Source organism: Grammomys surdaster, unplaced genomic scaffold (assembly GCF_004785775.1).
Source record: "Grammomys surdaster isolate TR1022 unplaced genomic scaffold, NIH_TR_1.0 99, whole genome shotgun sequence".
In the NCBI taxonomy this organism is placed as follows: Eukaryota; Metazoa; Chordata; class Mammalia; order Rodentia; family Muridae; genus Grammomys; species Grammomys surdaster.
The window spans coordinates 10,556,058-10,578,787 of record NW_021604578.1 but is presented as its reverse complement, the minus strand read 5'-3'; positions in this window follow the sequence as shown (position 1 = coordinate 10,578,787).

The following is a 22,730-nucleotide window of genomic DNA, read 5'->3' as shown; positions in this document are numbered from 1 at the left end:
TCACACTCAACAAGGAACAGCCTTCAGGCACTCTCACATAGCAGCTTGTTAGCCAATTATAGGGCATCTGAGAAAAATGGTCCACTAACCTCTCACAAACAAATTTCATTAAAAACAAAGACAATGCAGAGTGACATAAACACGAAGAAAACAGCCTCCCCTTTTTTTCAATAAAGATTTTGTGACTCAGTGGGCCGAAATCTTGGTTGTATTTAGGTACCAGTTGGAAATACTTCATGAACTAGATGTGGAGTCCAATGGAGGAGTTAAGAGAAGGAGCTGAAGGGTATTGCAACCCCATAGGAATAACAGCAATATCAACCAAACAGACACCCCCCCCAGGAGCTCCCAGGGACTAAACTACCAACCAAGGAGTACACATGGAGGGACCCATGGCTACAGCTGCATATGCAGCAGAGGATGGCAGTGTCTGGCATCAATAGGAGGAGAGGCCCTTGGTCCTGTGAAGGCTCAATTCCCCAGTGTAGGAGAATGTCAGGGAGATGAGGTAGGAGTGGGTGGGTGGGAGGGTGAGGACCCTCATAGAAGCAGGAGGAGGGAGGATAGAATAGGGGGATTCCAGAGGGGAAATCTGGAAAGGGGATATCACTTGAAATGTAAATACATAAAATATCCAATTTTTTTTTTAAAAAAACGCCTTTTAAAGGCAGTTTTATGGAATTATAATCCACATACACTTATATATGCTCAGAGTACATTTATTCGGTTTAGTACACTCAGAGCATTGTGAAAACATCTCTACAATCTAATTATAGAACAAGTGATACCCTAAAAGAGACCCTGTACCCATTGGAAGCATGCTCTATTTCTACTTGCTCCCCACTTTTTGTCTCCAACCTTAGGCAGCCACCTGTCGACTTCCTGTAGAACTGCCTGCTCTTGACACCCATGTAAGTGAACGCCTGCTGCACTCTGTGATCGTTTGTGATGGTTTTGGTTTCATTCACTTACCAAGGTTCATCTTCCTCTTGCTGAGCATGTCACTGTACGCATACAACTCCATTTTATGTCTCTGTTCATCACCTGAGTGTTTTTCCTGTTTTGTCTAGGAGTGATGCTGCTGTAAACAGTTATGAGTACATGTTCCTGTGGCTTGCATTTTCATGCTTCTCGTGTGTGGGTATGTTTCTGGAAGCAGGATTTCAAGGTGATACGGCAGCTCTATGCTTAAAAACTTGAAGAACTCTCAGGCAGTTTTACACTCTCACCAGCCACATATGAAGGTTTCCACTTAGTGACTGCCTCATAAAACATAGTTTATAGTGATACATTTTTGGCAGAAACATTGTGATCCATTATTACTAGCTACTTGCTTTGTGAGAAGTTCTGTGAGACACTGTAACACTAATATTATTAATGCACTTTTGGGACAAATTTGAACTTGCTAAGGAGTCTTTCCCAAGGAATTCTGTATCAACCGGTTTTCAGTAAGAGAACAAAATTATAATAGTAACTTGACAGGGAAGATTTAATACAAAGAAGTATAAACTAGTAAGTTGGGACTAACCACAAGAGTGATAAATTGAATATGAAAAAGCACAGTAATAAATTTCTGCATCTGCTGGGAAGAGTGTTGGTCCTAAGAACATTAATTACAATGGCTCCCAGAGCTTTGACAAAACCTCAGAAGCAGAGTCTTTTGTGATTTCATTCTGTTATGGCTTTTGCTGCCCTGTTGTCTGGGGTTACAGCTCTCTGTAACTTTCCCGTGGTAGAACCAAGAAAGAGGACATACATAGGTTTCCAATGAAATGCAGATTCCTGGCTAGTTTTCTGTCTACTTGACACAAGGTAGTGTTTTCTGGAAAGAGGAACTCAATTGAGGAAACACCTACATCAGATCAGCACGGAGGCAAGTCTGTATGGGCACATATTCTTGCTTCATTGCTTGGTTGCTTCCTTTCCTCCCTCCCTCCCTCCCTCCCTCCCTCCCTCCGTCCCTCCCTCCCTCCCCCCCTCCCTCCCTCTCTCCCTCCTTCCCTCCTTCCCCCCTTCCTTTCTTTTTTTTCCAAGGGGAGAAAGAAGTTTATTTTTTTTTTTACAATCCTCAGTTACAGTCTGTTGTTTTGGGAATGTGAAGGTAGGAATTCAAGTAACTAGTCACAATCACATCCATGGTCAAAAGCCAAGAGAACCACATGCACCTGTGCTGTCTACATGCTTGTTCTCAGTCAGCTTTCTTCACTCACATGAAATGGTGCTTGCCACATTCAGTGTGACCACAATCATCCCTAGCTAGGGTTGCCATCCAATCTGATCTAGGGAATCCCTCAACTGAGACTGTCTTCCTAGATGGTTCTAGATTGCAACAAGTTGACATTTAAAACCATGACAATCATATGGCATTTTCTTGATTAATGATTGATATGGGAGGACCCAGACCAATGGGGGTAGTGCCACCCCTGAGACAGGTTCTTGTATGGTATAAGGAAGCAGGCTGAGCAAGCCATGGGGAGCAAGCTAGTAAGCAGCATTCTTTCCTGGCTTTTGCTTCAGTCTCTACTTCCAGATTCCTGCCAAAAAACAAAACAAAACAAAACAAACAAACAAAAGAACTAAAACCAACCAACCCCCCCCTAAAAAAAACAAAACCCTCTTTCCTTTCCAAGTTGCTTTTGATGATGATGTTTTATTGCTGCAGTAAGAACCTTAAGATATCCATCAAAACTTTTTAAAATGATTTATTTTTGTGCATGTATATGCATATGTGTTTGTGCATGTCTCTGTGGGTATGTGCATTTGAGAATGTTCATGAAACCAGAGAAGGGCATTGGATCCTTTGGAGATAGAGTTACAGGGGGATACAGTTATAGCTATGAGTCACCTGACATGGGTGCTAGAAACAGAACTCTGGTCCTCTACCAGAGCTGTAAGTGTTCTTTACTAGTGAGCTTTCTCTCTAGGCCTTCTGTGAAAAATGTCATGATGTACAAGTCTTGTGTCTTTCATAGCACAAAATGATATTTGGAATGCGAAGAATTTCTTAGGCTTGAGTTTCACATATACTTGTTATTGAGAAACTGTAAAGTGAATATGTAGAATAAGGAAGAGTTTCTCCTAATAAACACACAATAATTGGTGTATGTCAGTGTTCTTGAGGCATATAATTGAGCATGTAGATATGTAGATTATATATAATTCTTCTCCACCATTTCTACCTTTCTAGGTTTTTATACACTATGATTATTTAATCAACAAACCCCATAACTGTAAGACTCCATAGAAGATGAATAAGCTAGCAAATTAAATCCAGAATCTTTAGTAAATATGGATAATTTGTAAATCTCCTGAGTCTCTGGAGCATGTTGAAAATTTTAGTTCAGTATTGTGGCCAAGTGGCAACAAAAAGTAGTTCTAATAGTCACTGGTCTCAATAAGAATGTGTGACTAGCATTTCAAACCAGCCCCCCTGTATGATATCATAGGCATTTTGTTTGCTTTGCAAGGAAATGTTGTTCTCCTTGGGCTAATGGGGAGAGAAGCCTACTCCTTTTGGTAAGGAAGATTCAGAGATACTTGTGGGTATATGATGGTTGGTTTTATTTAAATATAATCAGTTGTTCTCATTCAGCATATCAGGGATCCATTCTTTCCATGTAAGTGCCTCATTTTGGTGCAGAGACTTTGGAGAGATGTAAAGTGAAATGAAGAAATTAACTGTTCTACATTATTAAATTGTATCTTTGATTTTTTTGACAAAATAAGCACTGTGGCTATAAGAGATAGAGATAGAAATAGATAGATAAATAGACAGATAGATAGATAGATAGATAGATAGATAGATAGATAGATAGAATCTTTCTAGAATTACTTAAAAGATGACCTTAACAGTGTTAAGAACACAGCCTTGTCCATTTTTTTGTGGACACTTAGTGAACTTCATCTACCCCATCTTCCTTGTGATCACAATTACTAATCATGATAGGCAAGCACCATGTCCACTGACCTCCCATTTGCAACACATTTCTTGCAACATAAATTTATTGAACTTAGCACACGTGGTAGTATAATTAATTATGATGCTATTGCATTAAAAGGTTGGTAGTATCCCATTATTGTTAGTTTTCTGTGTCAAGGTAGTAGACCCACAGTGGATAGTGATTTTATAAAATACTGATTAAAGTGTTGGGATAAAGTTTTTTTGTTGATTTTTGAGTGAAAGTGATTACCCTGGAAAGTGGGGGGGGGGGGGGGGCCCCCCCCCAGAAATCTCAATAAGTTTCTAGCCTGGCCTATAGATTTCAAGCTCAAAATTGAAATCTTAACTAGTATGAGTTTTTAGCCCACTGGTCTACCTACAGATTTCAAATTGTCTAGTTCTTCTCAATTGTTTGAAGCAAAAATTTAAAACATTCTTCCTTCTCTTTCACTATACTCACATGTACCTATACAAGCAAAAATATATCCTCTTTTCTCTTTTCCTCTCTCTTCTGCCCTCCTTCTCCTCCTCCTCCTCCTCTTCTTCCTCCTTCTCCTCTCTCTCTCTCTCTCTCTCTCTCTCTCTCTCTCTCTCTGACTAGTAAGGAACTCAACATTGCTTGAGACTAAGGACACAACTCATGAGCCCACAATCCCATGTTTTCAGTGATAATGACTCCTTATTAGTCAGGAGGTGGACCTGCATCTATAATATGACCAGGGAAAAGGTAATATAGCATGTAGAGAGTAGCTACCAATTTGTAAGGATGAATTTGGGTATCTTGTTTTATTTGTTTATATTTTGGAGTCTTGCTATGTGGCCCAGGCTGGTTTTAATTAGGCTACATTGTCACCATACCTTGTTAGACTCAGAACTCTTCAGAGAGCTAGGATCAATTCACTGGATAGCAGAGAGGTCTGCTGAAGTGTAGTACAGGGCTTCCAAGCAAGATTATACCATTGTTATGGTAAGAACTTCCGGAGCCAGTCATCAGTGTGCACAAGAATCTGCCTACCAGGGAGGTGTTCAATGAAGGTCCACTTTCTGGAGTGCTGCTTGAAGTCTCAGTAGGGTGAGTGTCTTTGCATGTCCCATACATCTCCATGGCTACAACACAGGAGCCAGAGAGAATGCATGCTAGAAACAGAAAACTCCTGCTATTCAGGTGTATCCGAAGGACTGAGTGTCAAGTATTATGAAGCCATTGGTCAACTTTGGGAGTATTGCTTCATACACATTGCCTCTTTAGGGCTGTCACCTCTCCATCTAGCTTGACTCGAAACAAGACAAGTGATTTCTTACTGCATACAGGGCAGCTTTGACCCCAATTGAACAGATGACTTAAGAAATGAAGCTGACTCAAGGCAAAGAATGACACTTGTTAATTGCCACTTTGGCTTTGATGTTGCCGTATGCTCTGGCATACTGGCTACAAACCTGTATGAGAACCATAAGCTGTATTACAGACTGAAACAAGTCATGACTACTGTTCCTAACACCTTATTGTGTAGAAGTGCATTTTGATTTTTATGTGTTTGTGTAATAATTTGCCAAGTAGTAGACTTTTTGATGTGGTAGATGAATGCTGTGATCGAATTACACTGAAGTAGACAGGCTCTTAGTAACGTCCATTCTGTCTTTTGGCTTATATATAAATACTATAATGGTTATATATTTTCTTCATCCTGTTTATGTGCCTTGATATGGAGTACAGAATGTCGCTGTGTCCCCGTCTTTTCTTACCTCTGCCCTAGGAAACGTCTCTCTCTCTAGCTAGTAGTACAGTGGCTAAGACATTTTATAAATATTTTTCAAGATTTAGTTCTTACCCCCCAAAACTCTTCAGGAATGAAGGCCAGGCCTAGTTAGGCCTAGTAGTCTTTCTATGTCTATTTACTCTTCCTTGAAGACTGTGAATAAAAAACTGGATTTTAAAGCAAATACAGAGAAAAATGAACCAAAAGTAACATCTCACAACTGTCTTTTTTACCTGTTTACTGATAGATCATAAAATGGCTGTCCATTTGAAACATTCACTAAGTAATTAAAATCCTAACAGTTATAAATTGCGTATCTTTACGTACCCTGTTGCATGTCATATATTAAACCCCATTATTTGAAGAAATGAGAATAGGTTGTTGCCACTTCCTCTTAAGCATTTTCTCTTGAACTTCAGATGTTTGAGTTGGATGCAGACTATGAAACAAGCTCATCTCTTAAAAGTGTCAGACAGACGTGGTAGATTTCTTTCTTGGCTCCCATGGAAAAAGTAAACACAACATAAAATGCCCATTAAATTTTAGAGGTTAAGAATATGCTTTATGTACTTTATGCTAAGAAAATTTCCAAGTTGTATAAACTTGCATATTGTAGTGAGTGATGACCATCTGGAACAACAGCAGAGTGGATGACAAGTTCAAGAACACAAAGGTGAAAAGCTGTTTGCACTGAACTGAATCTCCTCCCAAGTCTAACTTCTTCATTGATATATTTGATTAAAAAAAAAAAACCATCCAAAGTGTTATGCAGTTTCTCAGATCTTGCAGACATGTAGAACAATCCTGAATTCTGTCAGCCAATTCTGGCTTAGCATGGGGACTCTTAGTCCAGGTCAAAAAAGTTACAAGTGCTGAAGCAGAAGATGATAAGATAGGCTTATTGTGAACATGACTATTTTCCATTTCAAAAAAGGGAGATAGTTTGTGTTATTTTGAGAACTGTGAAGTAGGAGAAGATCGGCATTTCATACTACTAAAATAGAATCCTCTGGGCCCCGCATCTTCCTTATTCCTTGGCCCTAATTCTTTGTAAAAGAAAAAAAAAACAGTTTGTCTTTTTTCTTTTAATGGCATAATCTTAGAGGAGTACTTGTCTTTAAATGTGGTTATGGTAAACAGAGAAAATAGCTTATTTTGTGAAATAAGAATTCTTGAAAAAAAACCTCTAACTTTCCTTTCTTCTTTTTTTCTATCTTCACTCCTTGTTTTTACATGCTGAAGATGGCCAGAGGGTTTTATGTAGAAAGATGTGTTGTCCCTTACCTTTCATTGCATAAATCTGTGGAACAACTGGTCTTGAAGGAAGATAGAGTGGAGGAGAAATGTTGGACAGAGGATTTGAGAGTACTGCACCCCCAGAGAGTAGTGCCTGTGGATTGGATATGTGTCAATGCCTTGTAGGTGGGGCAGAGGCTCTCGAAGGGCCAGCTACTCTTTGAGTGACAACCATCCACTATCTGGCAAAGCACCTAGGCTGGACAATATAATTCAGTGTTCTGAGACCATGATAGACCAATGACCAGACTAGAGATATAATCTTAAATGTATTATTCTCTGATCCCCTATGCTCTTATATTTACTGGTGGATGGGCAAGATGGTAGCCTGGAGATGACTGGGACTGAATTTTCTGTAACCATAATGGAAAATAGTTCTTTTTTTTCTTAAAAGTACAGAATACGGAATTCTATGAACATATAGATTGTGGAAAGGACCCACACTTGTACGTGTTACAAAAGATAGACAAATGGATGCTGTCTTCTCCACCTACTCTATACTGAGCATGAAATGGTGTGATCAGGCCAATTTAAGGCAAGTTAGTTTTCTGTCTGAAACTAGAAGAGAAAGTTCTGTAAAAGGAAGTTAAAAAAAAACTCAACCACATAACACAAGAAATGTTTGCTGGTCCACTAGTTTCTGTTAATTACTATGAATTTGGATAAGGTGTAGTGGGCTTAAAAGTAGTCTCTTCCCTTGAGGAAGCAAGAGCAACAGAAAGAGCTTATAAATCAAATCAATAAAGCATTAATGATGCCAATAAAAGTTCTGATGGGTGTGGCCAGGGATAGTCTTGGATGGTCCATCTCCAGCATTGTGAAAGAATTAGGTTTTAACCTTACCTCATGGGGCAAACATGACAGGCTTATGTCCAAAACATGGTGAAGAAATAAGCATCTTATTCCTTGTTTGAAATGTGAGTTTCTCCATTATTAGACATGTTTATGTTTCCTTGAAGCTGTTTTGTAGGCAACAGATCTGGAAAATTTCTCATTACAATAATCTGAAGATTTGGGCATAGATAATTTTTATATTCTGAAGCTCAGCCTTTGTTTTTCTATTAGAAAAGAGCCTGTAGAGCATCACTTTGTAGAAAATGTCAGAATAAAGTGTCAGAAATCTTGAGGACTCCCTTGAAGAAAGCAAACTCAGAGTCAGCTCATCTTAGTTGAGAACAGAAATGTCCTTGGGGCTAAGAAATCAATAAACAAACATCCATCAGTCTTTCTAAGGCAATAATTCTGATTATTTTAAATGGAAAAAGGAACTGTACTTCAAACCACTGTGCTTAAACTCTCTCCTATAATTAGGTTAAAGAAAAATTAGAACACAGTCTCACTATGTACCTCATGTTGACCTCAAAACCTTGACACTTCGGCCTCACCCTTCCTTACTGAGATTACAGGCATAACACAATGCCTGGTTAAGAAACTCCACAGAGTGTTTAAGACCATGAGAAGTTGTCTTTACCATAGTGGAACAAGGAGCACAGCAGAGGGGTCTCCATGCACTGATTGATCTGGCAGGAGATAAAATTCCAGAAATTAAGTAACATGTAGGAAATTAAGGTACCATGGTGCCTGCTGTAGTACCAATGGTTCTCTGTGTACTTGAAGGTCCTGGGCAATCTCTTACCTTTGTAGGATTACTTTTCATCATCTGCACTCAAGAGTATTGGATAAAAGACCTTTAAAACTCAAAAGCAGGGGCATATTAGTGTAATACCAGGTAATCACTGTCCCAGTGATCATCCAAGAAGAGAGCAAAGTCAGCAAGAGAAAATTGGGTCATTCGAAGAATTGACTTTTAACTAGAAGATCAGGAATCTCACTTAACATCTGTGCATCCCGTTCATGTATGAATGTTAGAATACCAAGATGTGCAGAGAGGAGGATGCTCCAAGAGACCAGTTAAAGGGTGATGGTGGTGGTGGTGGTGGGCATTCTTGTGATTTCTGAACTATCCAAAGAGCCTCAGAGTCATCAACATGCCTTTCTATGCATGACTGTGTTTTCTCTAGTTATTTGACAGCTACAAATTGGGCTGTAGTTTTTAAGACAGACAAGAGAAACAAGTGAAAGTACCACATAGAATGTTTTATAGCAACACATCTTTAGATCTAATTACTATATTTAGAAAACAGGGAAAGAGAACTTGCCTGTAGTAATTATTGAAGATACGCATATTTTCTCAGGAGGAGAGTGCTATTTTGTCATACTCACACACACAATTTTGCTATAAAGATAATGGAAAGTGCAAGTTTTCTTGAAATAGAAGAGGAGTGGAGATTTGGGTCCACATGATCACACACAAGCAAATTCTGATTTTCTAGGCTAGTTGATTCCCTACCAAGGTAAGAAGAGAATCAAGAATGAATGAGAGCTTAAATATAAACTAAAATGAAAGACCCATTGTGTCAAAGGAAGTGCATGCTTCGTACCATAAACCAGGAACCCCAGACTTGGGAGCTTATAGGTCCCAGGAATTAATCTATTACTGTTATTTTGATTTCCTAAACTTACTTAGTATCTACCTGCCCTCTGAGTCCAAATCCCCATACCACAGACTAGTGTGGCTCAGAGTCTTCCTCATCGAAGAAGCTTCTTCGTGGAATGGATGGCAGTTAATGTAGCAACTCACAAACATACCAAAGTGCAAAAAATACAAGTCTGTGAAGAGCTCAGTCATAAATAGGACTTGTATATTGTGCTCTGTGGGTACATTGTATGGAGGTATGTCCATATATTTAGTAATTAATTCTGAACCAGGAGAGAGCTAAATCCTGGTAGGAATTTAGTATTGTCATTTCTGTGGCCCATCACTGGTCTCATATTTTGTAAATAGTTGATTATTTTTTCCTTATCTGCCTAAGGCAATCTAGAATTGTATCTGGTTGGCTATAATAAAGATCTGAGGGCCAAGAGCTGGACAGTAGTAAGTGGAGGGAGAAGCTTCCAGAAGAGTGAGGAATTCTGGGAAAAGGAATTAGAGGCAAGAATTTCTGCCATTGGGCACAGAAGTAAACAGACATATCAGAGCTGAGTAGAGAGGTAGACTTAGCTGCTTAGCAGATGTAATGCCAGGATTAGTCAGTTTATAATTGTAGGGAAGCTGCTCAGCAAAAGGTCTGAAGTGTTAAAATATGAATAAACTTCTGTGTCCGAGAAAGTCCCACTGTAATACTTCCCACAAGGCTCAGGGAACATTAAGGAATAGAGGAAGGTGGGGGGGAGATTATAAGGGCAGAGTTTGTGAAAGACTAGGGCAAGAGTTCTGTATTCATGAACTCACAGTAGCTACAGTTGTTGGCACAAGACCTGTACAATTTCAAGGCCTGCAACATTCTAGCATGGACGGTTGAAGGGCTCATAACCCTCTACCCCTAGCTGAGAAGCTAGTAACAGCTGATGGCTTCTTGGGGCTGTGAGAGTAAGTTCCATTTAGGAATATGGTTCATGGTAGTTCAACCATGTGGATGGCCTTGCAACTGTACCTATATGGGAAGCTCTAATTAGAACCTGAAAGTTACTAAAGAAATTGCAGATGACTTTGCAAATGACTTTGGGAGGAGGCTTGGAAGTTGGACTCTGGAAGAGTTAGTAGAAATAGTGGGGAGTAAATATGATAAAAATTAGTAAATATGTAAATAAAAATATGAAGTTTGTTATAAATCTGTAAAACATAACAGTAACAAAAAAGTAAACTGAAAAGGCAAGGTTTTCAAGAGTGCAGTCGTCAACTGTCTCCACAGCAGGACTGACTCTTTAGACTGGGCACCATGAAGGATGCTCTGGCTTTGGAATGAATGTGTGTGTGTGTGTGTGTGTGTGTGTGTGTGTGTGCACACACGTGTGTGGGGGTGGGTGGGGCTTATAGTGAATTCATAAGGAAAAGGTAGAGGAATTGGGGGAAATAGCTGACTTCATGAAGGTTGGTTGGTCATTTGTGATTAACCAACTGAATTACGAAGTGGACTCTTAGCCTGGAGAGAGCTTTGTTGGCGAACTGGGTGTAATTGTTTTCTAGGCTGTACAAGGTGAACGTCCCTTCTCTGAAATGCTTCTGACCACAAATGTTTGCAGTTTCACAAGTCATAATATATACACACACATGGAACCTAAACTTAAACATGAAATCTTTGTATTCTATGTCCACCTTTTTCATATTTCCTGAGGCTAATCTTACATGATATGTTTTGGTATGCTTGTGTTTGAGCTCTGATCACAATCATACATAATATGTGGAATTTCCTACATGTGGGATCATGTTAATATTAAGAAAATTTATATTTTGAAGCATTTTAGATTCTGATGTCTGGATTAGGGATTTTAAAGCTGTAAAGGGTGAAGGATCATTAAGAAAAAACCATCTTCCTTGTAAGTTTATGTTTCCATCTTTCAAATTCTTCAACTTTAGATTGACACATGTAATTGTGCTTGTTTCTTGAACATAATGTGATATTTTAATACTTGAATATGTGTAATATTATCAGGTCACACCTATTCCCTTCCTCGGCCATTCCTTGTGTATTTCTCATTTGTAGTATATTACATCATAGAGTACAATGTAGTGGAATCTATGAGTTTCTTCTTCCACCATTTTGTGCTCCTTGTGTATCTGAAGACTTAACAAGAGTCATTTGTTCAGACTGGTGCAGAACAGGATCCCACGGAGAGAATGTGCTCTTTCTATAGCCCAGTTTTCCTTGTCTTCCTACCATTAGCTTCCTGAGAATCCATGGAAGTCCTGCTAACCAGTCTGGCTGCTTCCCTGCAGTGTGCTGAACCTTGTGCCTTGGGAAAAAATTGCTACCCAGGATGTGGCTGGAAAAGCTGAAATCATTACTTTGCCCCTGTGTTTGAGTTTCTAGAGAAGACTTTCACAGTAAGGAAGTGTGTATTTTTAGAATTATCATGTTCTGTTTCAACATTGCAAATGTTCATTTTAAACTATCTATTTTTAGTGAAGGTTTGATGACCCACATAGGGAAACTAGTTTTAAATGATCACCTTTCATTCCTGGCTTAACAAAATACTCCCAAGACTGACAATGGTAATTGTAGCTACACCTGGTGAGGGGAATTGACAAAAGAGAATTTTCATGTCTCCAGCATAGCCTGAGCATGCATGCTGGTGAAGTCCGTCTTTACCATCAACCACGCCTGCTCAAGCTCCACCCTCTCACAAGGACCTGGCTCTTGCAACATGGCTTCTGTGGGCAAGGAGTGGGAGGGAGTGGTCTGACTGCTCTAATGTCTGCATGGCAAGCACACAGATATCATGTTCATATTTTCTGAAGTGTCACTAAGGAAAGAGGATCTCTTTGTATCCTTTGTAGGTATGTACGATGGTGGGGGACTAGAATCTGATGAAATTTCTTAAGAGTATTTGGTAATGGATGTTACTTTCCTTCTTCACTCTTTTACTTCTGGTGGGACATGTCCCTAAGCCATGACTAGGGGCACTCAAGTGGGGCCAATTAGAGCGCTGGTACTGGAGTCCAGGTTGATGAGGACATGGCTTCGCCTGCTAGTGAGAGACTGGGAAATTCCTATGTGTCACTAAAAATGCTCTGAGATAGAAATTATAATATCATACACATTCATGTGTCTATTCAGCAATGGCTTATTGATTGATTGAAGGATAATCACGGAGCTTGGCAGGAATCTAGTGAGAGAGTGGTACTTCTACAGTTTTATATACCTTTGAATCCTCTGGGACTTGTGCTGAAATGCAAATTTCCATTCTGGGTCTTTAGTTGGGAGGGGCTTGAGAATGTTTGTCTAACAAGCTACCATGTGATGCTGCACCAGACTCTGGGTACTGATGGCTACCAGTGGGCAAGGATGAAGTGAAACATAGTTTTTTGGAGAAATGAAATGTGTTCTCACAGCATCTGCATGTTGCTTTCTGACTCCCAACTAACCAGGCAAAGACAATGCTCATGTCTCATGGTTAATTTTCAGATATGTAGATTCCTCTGACAAGACATTTCCTTCCTATAACCCTACCTTTAGTTGTCTACTTTAAAGCTCACTTTTGTAAATAATGGAATCTGCATTTAAGAAAGCAGACTTAAGAGACTGAAAAATATGTCTTTTACATATTTTCTTATATTTTTATTATTAGTATTTATCTTTATTTTCCCCACAAATCTTGCCAGAATAAATGAGGGAAATGTAAAGAAAAACATGGTTGTTGCCTTTGACAAAACCCCAGAACTAAGTCTCAAGTGATGTCCGGAGAGGGATAACTTTGCAATAAAGATCAAATATAGGTGCAGAAAGACCCAGAGACAATGCATTTGTTTGTAGACATCTCAGAAATAGGTGGTTGAGAACAATATCCTTAAGCATCACATGCTGAGAGCAAACCAACCACTTCATTGGAAACCCAGAAAAAACATTGGCATACTGCAATATTTCTAGGCTCCATTCAACCTCACAGAAAAGTGGAGGAAACAAAATTACAAACACAAAGGAATGCTCCTTTTTGCCTGCCTCCTGGGTAGATGGTATGAAGGATGGTGTATCCATAGCAGCCCATGGTAGCTGACTAGAAAGTAGAAACCACAATGGTGTATGTTAATTCTGTCTTATGATTTTTTTTCCTAGAGCCAGAGAGAAGTGATGGCCTAGAAGAAGAGCCATCTCTGAGGGCCAAGAAGAACACATTCCATCTAAATATGATTAATGAAGAGGGAGTGGGCACAAGTTCTGTATAAGATACTATGACACAAAAGGTCAAGCGTTAAAGAGAAAAGGAATTCTCTTGAATGAAATCCTTACCAGTTTTTAAAAATCTTCAACCAAGAAGTTAAAAAAAATGAATTAATGTTCATGAAATAAATTAATGTTCATGAAATATTAGAAATGAGCAGTGAAGAAGATCAAATTATAAACTCTGAGATGACGTCAGAGACACTACAGAGGGAGACAAAACAGAAAGCCATTAAAATGGCAGAACTAGTTAGGCTAAGGCTTGTATCCAAAGAATCATGTAAGGAATACATTTGCTACACTTAGTTCTTGTAGTATTCCTTTTGTTGTGGTGATGGTAAAGACATATAACCTAAATTTGTCATCACAATATTTGAAGTATGTAGTTTGCTGACATGAATTGTATGTTCAGTATTGGGTAGTTATCATGTAGAAGAGACACAAAAGCTGTGTATCTATCCTTGAGCCTGGAACCTCTGATCTACTCTTTATCGCTATGAATTTGGCAAAGCACATGCTTCCTGTAAGTGCACTAATGTCATATTTGTCCTTTTGCTTGTATATTTAGCGTTATGTATTCAAAACTGTTCCATGTCATAGATTATATCAGATCTTTATTTATTCTAACATCTGAGTAATATTTCATTGTATGTTTTATGTATATGCCACATTGTGAGTGTGTTTGTGTGTGTGTATTGTGTGTGTATTTGTATGAATGTGTATGTATGTGTATGAATGTGTGTTTACTTGTATATATTTGTGTGTATGTGTGTAAATATGTGTTTGTGTATGTGCATGTAAGTACACATGTATGTTGTGCTGAGGATTGAACCTACAGACTTTTGCAAAAGCTCTGCCACAAAGTATACACTCAGTCCTGCTTGAGCCACATGTTACTCAGATGTTTTGTTTTTGTAGACACCTGGATCACACCCACTTGTTGGTTATTGTGAATAGTTGTGAGACACGTTAGTTTTTAAAATGAAGAAAACAGAAGTAGATGATGCAAAATAATGAAGAAATAAACACAGATGAGGAATTTAAAGATGATTATGGGAGAATGATTTGTTCAATAATACGTAGAGAAATGTAAAAATGTGATAAGATACATAGTTCTTAGATAGGGCAGGATTCTAGGGCTGGCCACAGGAGATCTTGAAAATAAAATATTAATTGAAAGAAAGAGGAGAGAGAGAGAGTTAGAGACAGAGAGAGGGGGAGAGGGAGAAAGAGAGGGAAAGAGAGAGAGAGAGACAGAGGCAGAGACAGAGTAAGAGAGTTTGTTAAAAGGCAATTTTAGTTTCCCCATGATTACTAGACATAGATATTTGTACAGGAGAGCTCTTTGAAACTTTAATGAATCTACCATGTTAACCACTGCAGTGATTTTTTAAAACTTGTAGGAAAGGAAAATCTTCTGACTCTTTATGTGAAATTGAAATTATATTGTTGATAGTCTACCAAAGAGCAAATAAATCCAGAAAGAAAGAAAGAAAGAAAGAAAGAAAGAAAGAAAGAAAGAAAGAAAGAAAGAAAGGGAGAAAGGGAGAAAGAAGGAAAGAAAACCACAGATCGATGTTTCCTGATTTTATCAATGCAATGATCTTCTACAAAATGTCAGCTGGCACTTAGATTTCAGAGCACCAGCAAAAGAACAATTTCTTATGTCATTTGCAAATTTTATGCCATTTGTGGTATTGTCTCTTCACCAGGACCAAGTCATGGGAGAGTAATTTCAAGAAAGGAAAGAATGCTTACTTTTAGGAAATGTATTAAAATAGTTTAAAGTACTGGCATCTAAATAGTAAAGCCACACAGACAAACCATGGTTACAGAAAATGTTCATTGGAAACATAAAGTCCGTTATTGATTAAGGAAAAAAAAAGAACAGACCACAAACCAGAAGTGAATCTGTAATTTCATAATTAAAACAATATTTTGTCGTAAGCCAAAAGAAGCTCATGCAGATGGGACAAACAACAGAAGCATTCACAACTAATGTGGGAAAACACAGCACTAACATTGTTTAACATTGATTTAAGGTTCTGGCTATTGTTTTTTTTTTTTTTGATAAGAGAACAAATAGTGGTAAAAATAAGCATGTATGAAAATAATATCACTGTGCTTAGAAGATTCCAGAGAATTAGTTTTAGAATCACTGCTGGATCTATAGCAAGAGAACAGAGCAGGGTGGGGTGGTAGATGGAAAAAATAAAAAATTAATACATGTAGACACCCAGTCCAAGGTATGACACAATAAAGGTTCACATGGCCAAAAAGCTGATGCTGATGTTCAAATGGGAGAATAAAGCTAGCCAGGAAGAAGTTTTATTCACAGCATCAGTGAGAAATGTTATAGGGTTAAATTGTTACTACAACCTGATGCTGGGGAAGTGAGCTATTTCAAATCAAAGAAAACACCGTTCACTTGTCTTCAGAATCCACATTGGATGAGTTGTCAGATACAAATTTTATACCAACAACCTGCACATCTACTCTTATGCATGGGGCAGGCAGCTTGAGAAGCTCTCAAGAGACCAATCTTGGGGAGCCTGGAAGAGGAGCAAGCATTGCTTTCGTCATTGTAGTCTCTTGTATAATTGGCAGACTTTGTAACGCTCATGGTATTGTCTTCTTTAAAAAAGCAATTTGCCATTTTCAATTTTGCAAATCTAGCTTAAAATATAGATGTTAAAAAATAAAAACAAGGGACTGAAGAGATGGCTCAGTGGTTAAGAGCACTGACTGTTCTTCCAGAGGTCCTGAGTTCAACTCCCAGCAACCACATGGTAGTTAACAACCATCTGTAATGGGATCTGATGCCCTCTTCTGGTGTGTCTGGAGACAGCTACAGTGTACTCATATACATAAAAACAAAACCCAAAGATACCAAGGGTGAGTGTAGAATGGTTTACTTGGATGACAGCAGGGACACCAGTGCTTAGCTGCCTGCTTAGGGGCTCCTAGGGCTGAAATACCTCAGGAAGACCCTGGAGATAAAAGGAGAGGGAACTCTGAAGCATCATCTTTTCACTTGTTCCCAAGGGTTGGTCCTGTGTGGCACTTTCTCTCTTTGTTCAGTCTCCAGTAGAGGGGGCAGGAAGAGTTGGAGCTGGAAGCTTTAACCTTTTCAGTTCCTCTAAGGCTGAAACTGATGCTTTCCTGATGAAATCTAAGAGGTTGCCAACCAACATGTTGTTCACATAAATGCTTGAAGATACAGCTTCATGGAAATTCCCTTATCAAAGGTATAGAAAAAGTATAACCAACATCAGAAATTATGAGGGAATTGCAGATCAGTAAGTACATATTACTTGTTAGAATGGCTATAACATAAAACAGGTAAGTGGTAGCAAATGTTGGCAAGGATACAGAGAAAAGTGAATCCTTGTGTGCTGTTGATGGACTGGTAGATTGGTTTGTAAAGAAATGACCATTAGAACTACATGAGCCAGCAACCTCTCTTCTGAGTCACACATCCAAAGGGAATGCTATTACTGCCATGAGATTTATGCATTCATTGTCACCACAGCATCAGCAGACAATAATCAAAGAAACTCAAAATCTGAATACATAGAAACAGTAGGAAAATGGGGAAAACTGGAAAATAAGGGACCAAAGGGTACAACTTTGAGTTGTGTAGAATAAGAAAACGTAGCCAGTGTGCAGCCTTACTTTAGATCAGAAATTTGCCAAGAGAGTAGATTTTATGTATTTTTACCAACATACACACACACACACACACACACACACACACATTGTTGTGAGATGGAGGAGTATGTCAATTTGCTTGGTTTTATCAATCATTTTATTATGTATATATGAGTCAAAACAGATACCATCTTTATACGTACAATCAAAAGAAAATAAATGGAAAGTACCTTTCCCTTTTTGGAGATAGATTCTCTCTCCATCCCCCCTCATATGTAGAAACCCTGAAGTTGCCTGGTCTACCCCTGTTCTGTTTCCCAGGTTTTTAGGATACTTTCTTCAGTGAGAACAGCTTGGTTTACTGGTTAGCATGGGCAGTATCACAAGTGTTTAACTTCTGTTTCAGAAGGCAAACACGGATGTGTTTACATTGCCCTTTACAAGTTTTCCCACTGGCAAAGCCTTTGGCACGGAACAGGAGAAAAGCTAAACAGAATGAATTCCATCCCTGAAGTTCCTTTTCCACAGATGCCTTTTGGGAAAAATGCTATGAAGGCTGATGACCTTGGAAACTACAGTCATCATCAAGTGAAGTCCTCCAGGAACAGAGGTCAGTAGTGTGTCCAAAAGTCCCTGCTTTTGCTTGGAAAAAGGGAGCAGTAGGTAGGATTCTATCTTACAAAATGCTGTGTCACAGTCCCTGAATTGAAACCTAAACTGAGGAGGGCATTCCAGACCCAGAGGATACTCCTGGAGAAGCAGAACGTAAGCCTGTCTACTGACTTGAGGAACACCCTAAGGATACCAAGGCCTGCAGTGCTCATAGACACTTAAACTTTGTTCTTTTTTTTTAATTGGCTATTTTTATTTATTTACATTTCAAATGTTATCCCCTTTTCCGTTTTCTCCTTCACAACCTCCCTATCCCATCCCACCTCCCCTTGCCTCTATGAAGGTGCTCCCCTACTTTATTTTAACCACTAAGCCAAAACAACAAGGTCTCACTTCTAAAATGGATGGTCTTGATTATAAATAAAAATTTTCTAAAATAAAAAAAATTACTGCTGGATTTTGATTTTGATTTTAAACATGTGTATATGTACACACACACACACACACACACGGTATTTAGCCTCTAGTAGCAAAAGGTGCAGAGATAAGAAATCCGACAGAGTTAATTTATCAGGCACTATATATAGCAGCAGGAATGCTTCACCTCAAAAAGTATTTTACTTAAGCGCCTTTCTCGTTGAAATCTTAAAAGCTGCTCACGTCATTTGATTCTCCACAGTAAGTTATTTCAAGCCTGTGCTGTCGTGTCTCTCCCCTCCCCTGTATCTTCTCTCCATCAGTAAGGTTTGTGCTCTCTTCTTTGCCAACTAGATGTGTTTAAGAAAAAGTCACTTGAGTCGTATGCTGTTCCTTGGTAAAATCAGGGGTGTGGAGTAAGCAGGGTCTGGTCCACTTGGAATACTGGAGTAAAGGGGCTCATAGATTTTGCAGTTATTCAGCAGCTAAACGTGACGTGACATTGAGAGTAACCTGAACCAGGCTGTTCGCCCCACCTCTGAGGGACACAGAGCTGTGGTGAGCAAGCACATTCTGTGCTCACATTGTTACCACATGATCAGAGGAAGAAATATGTATCTTTCAGGAGCTAAATAAAATTCTTTTCAGAGTTCCCATTGCATCCAACATTTTTTTTTTCTTGCACGGTACTAAATTTATTTCACAATTCCAAATAGCATTAGAAGAAGACACAGGATTCTTGTGACTATTCAAACGCTGCAGCTTTTCCTTCAGAGTGAGTTAAGCATCTCTAACACACTCTCCAGTTCATCATATGACTGTGAGCATGTGGCCCTCCTCAGTCCAGGAAGCCATTTAGAACAAACTTACTTATCTGCTTTGGCCAGGCCAGGGTTACTTCTCTCTGTAGCAACTAAAATCCTTTCTCTGAAATCCTCTCTTCTGACATCTGACGAGCTGGGGGACTCCTCACCTCGCTGCCAGGATGAATTATTTTATCTGGACTGGACAGCTTCAAGCAGCATGGAATCTCCTTTCTCCATAAGGTATGGGGCAAAATACTGTTGACAGGATCAGGGTGGTAACAGTAGCAGTAAGTGTAAACACTGGCAGCAAAAATAAAAATTATGTTTTCTGATGATACTAGTAGCTAACATCTGTCTTAAGTCTCTTTTATTATTTTTTTAAGGATTTAATTTCATTATCTTTGTAACTCTTGGTAGCAACCCTAGGGAATGGGTGTTAGAATTCATCATGCAGGTTTCCAGAAAGGGAAACTGAGGTTTGGAGAGGGTCCTAAAACTTGTTCAAAATGACAGTTTACAAGAGCCAGGATTTAAATCTAGGCTGTTGGACTTTCTTAACCCACTCTTCTAACCTTTGGTGGTAAAGACTTACCTGTGTGTGTGGCAGTTTCCGTTATCTGTTCCTCTCTCGTGGAAAAAGCAGGTTGTGTTCTATCTGTCCTTTTATAGCATGTGCGAACTATAAGACAGGCTGAATAAAGGCAGCAGTGCACAAACCCCGAGGAAGAACAAATCCTTCCAAATAACTGCTAACCAGGATGATAATGTAATTTGTAACTGATGCGGTTATCTTAATTAGAATACAGTCTGATTCTTTGAAGCCTAGTCAGAGAGTTCATATGACCTGTGAGGGCAGCGATAGCTAAGGTCTTTTGTTATTGTTGTTGTTGTTGCTATTTATACAGCACATGTGCACACATATACACTTGTACCTGTGACTGCTGGTGCATGTATATGGCGGCATGGGTGTGAAAGTCGGGGACAACCTTAGGTGTAGATCCTCACCTTCCAGCTTGTTGGAGACAGGATATCCTTGTTGTTTATCTACAACATGAGTTTCCAGGAATTTCCAGAAAGTTCACTGTCTCTGGCTGTCACTTCTTCATAGGAGCACTGAGATCACAGACCCTTGTACTGTTTTTTCATGGGTTCTGGGAATCCAAACTCAGGTCTTTGAGATCATGTGGCAAAAACTTTTACCCAATGAGCTGTCTCCCCAGTTCCATGTCTACAGTTTAAAGGTTTTGTTTAAGTTTTCCTCTTTGTCATTTCCTGTTACATTTCTGAGTACTTCAGTTGACTAGTAGAAATTCTGAATAAGAGAGATCTCGGTCACCTCTTTAGATTTTATGTTAAGAGCTAATAAAGACCTTGGAAAGGTAATCAATCTTTCAGAGTTGCCATATCTTGATATATGAATTGGCTTTCATTTGTCTAATGTCAAAGAAGCAAGTGGTTAATTTTCCATAAGGAGTGGTTTATGTCTTACTGCTTAATTCTGGGCTTTACGATGGAAGATGGTTATCAAGCAAACCTATTGTAAGGCATCCGTTCAAGCTCCTGGGTCAGTGTCCTATGCTAGTGTCACCAACACTTTATCTTTAGTTGTTTACTATTTCTAAATTTTTTGAATTTCATTTTATGTTTATGTGTGTATACTTGAGTGTATGCATGTGTATCATGTGCACGCAAGGGCCAGGAGAGGTCCCCTGCAACTGGGGGCTCCCTCTAGCCCTTGGTAATACTTTTATGCAGTCAAGTGATCTATAAGAATGTCATAATCTAGGCACTGTTGTGCATTGGCTTGGTTTCTTCTCTTCTCTCTGGTCCAGGAGAAAGCATGGTGGCAGGTGTCCCATTCCTTCCCCATCCTTCTTTTCTCATTGAGATTGCATGGACAATTTCTCCTTCTAGTTCTCTCTGGCATCGGTTTGGTGTTTGGAAGATGGTATTCTCTGTCTCTGACAGTGAATGTGTTGGGGTGGGGGAGGGTGGGGAGCACAGGGTACATATGGAAAGTTTCAGGTGAAATTTTCCTGTCTTTTGCTATAGACACCTGCTCACCACCCACTCCCCGCCTGTGCCCTTACTTTGGTGATGCTGAAGAAGCTTATCCTGAAAGTGGGGTCAGCATCCTCTGGAAAGAATTACCCTCAACAGAATCTAACTCCAAGTGAGTGCCCCTTTCATGAGGTCTGACCAGTCCCTTTTTGGAGCTCAAGGTTTCTGAGTTTCCGGTCTCTGCCTCTTTAAACACAGGCTGCACAAAATGGGGCTAGATATATCTTCACATAGCGTGTGGTTTTTGATGTGTTAACGTATTTGGCAAAGAGAAAAGGAAACCTCCAATAGCTTCTGAAGACTGAAATTAAAATTTCCCATGCTGGTTTTCAAGGTCTTCTATAATCTCAACTCAGCCTGTGGCTTGGATACACGCCTCTTTCTTCTAACGTTAATCACACATTGGATTGTAGCCATTAGGCCAATAAGCAGCCTCGTGGTTTTGATAAAGGGATCCAGAGGACGTTTGGGGAACACTGCTTTCGTGTTATCTAGCATGCTGCACCTTTTGCAGGCATAACATGCTTTAGTATAGTTATTTTTCTAAATCAGAATTGCCCTGAGATAAAAATTGAGTCTTTGTGTATGTATGCATAAAAGAGTTAGCACACTAGGCCAGAGGATTTTGCCCTTTGGAATATTTGTTTGCAAGACTGGGCCAGAGCTGGTAACTGGGGACTTGGTCCCTGGTGTGATTTCAGTCAATAGTTAGCTATCCTGTTGTTCACTGTGCCCCAACTCTTGTACAAAGCACAGTTGCACTTAAGCAGCCAATTTCCTTCTGGGAGTCCTGAATTGCTTTAAATGCTAGGCAGAAAGTGCCTGTGTGATTGACTTCATTAAAAGCTTATAGAGTAGATTCCCAAAGATCTGGACGGAAAAATCATATACAAGTCACTGCATTTTAGTGTCTGGGATCTGTGTGGTCCTTTATAGGAGGGAAGAACATCACAAAGTCTGTACATGGCACTCTTTATATTCTGCCTGTGTTCTGGCCTATTAGGATATACTTAGTATCTCACTGTAGTAACTCTTAGCTAAGTCCAACTCTGAGTGAGTCCCTTTAACTGAACATCCAAATGGAGAGGGATTAAGAACACAATATCCTAAACAATTCTTAGAGTATTAATATATTACACATAATATATTAATACTTAATATATATTTAATATATTATATATAATATATCAATAATATATTCATACATTGTATAACATTTATTACACATTTTATATAACATTATATAATAATTATATATGTTATATATAATATATATGTATGCATGTTATAAATATAATAAACATATATAAATCTGAGAAATAATATAATATAGATACAATAGTTATATGTTTTATATATATAATATATATAGTGTCTGAATTTCAGAAGCTTTCTAACATATAGATACTTAATAAATTTGCAGGCTTGTTTCTTTGCTATTTCCTTTTTGTTTGGGTACTCTATGTATGCT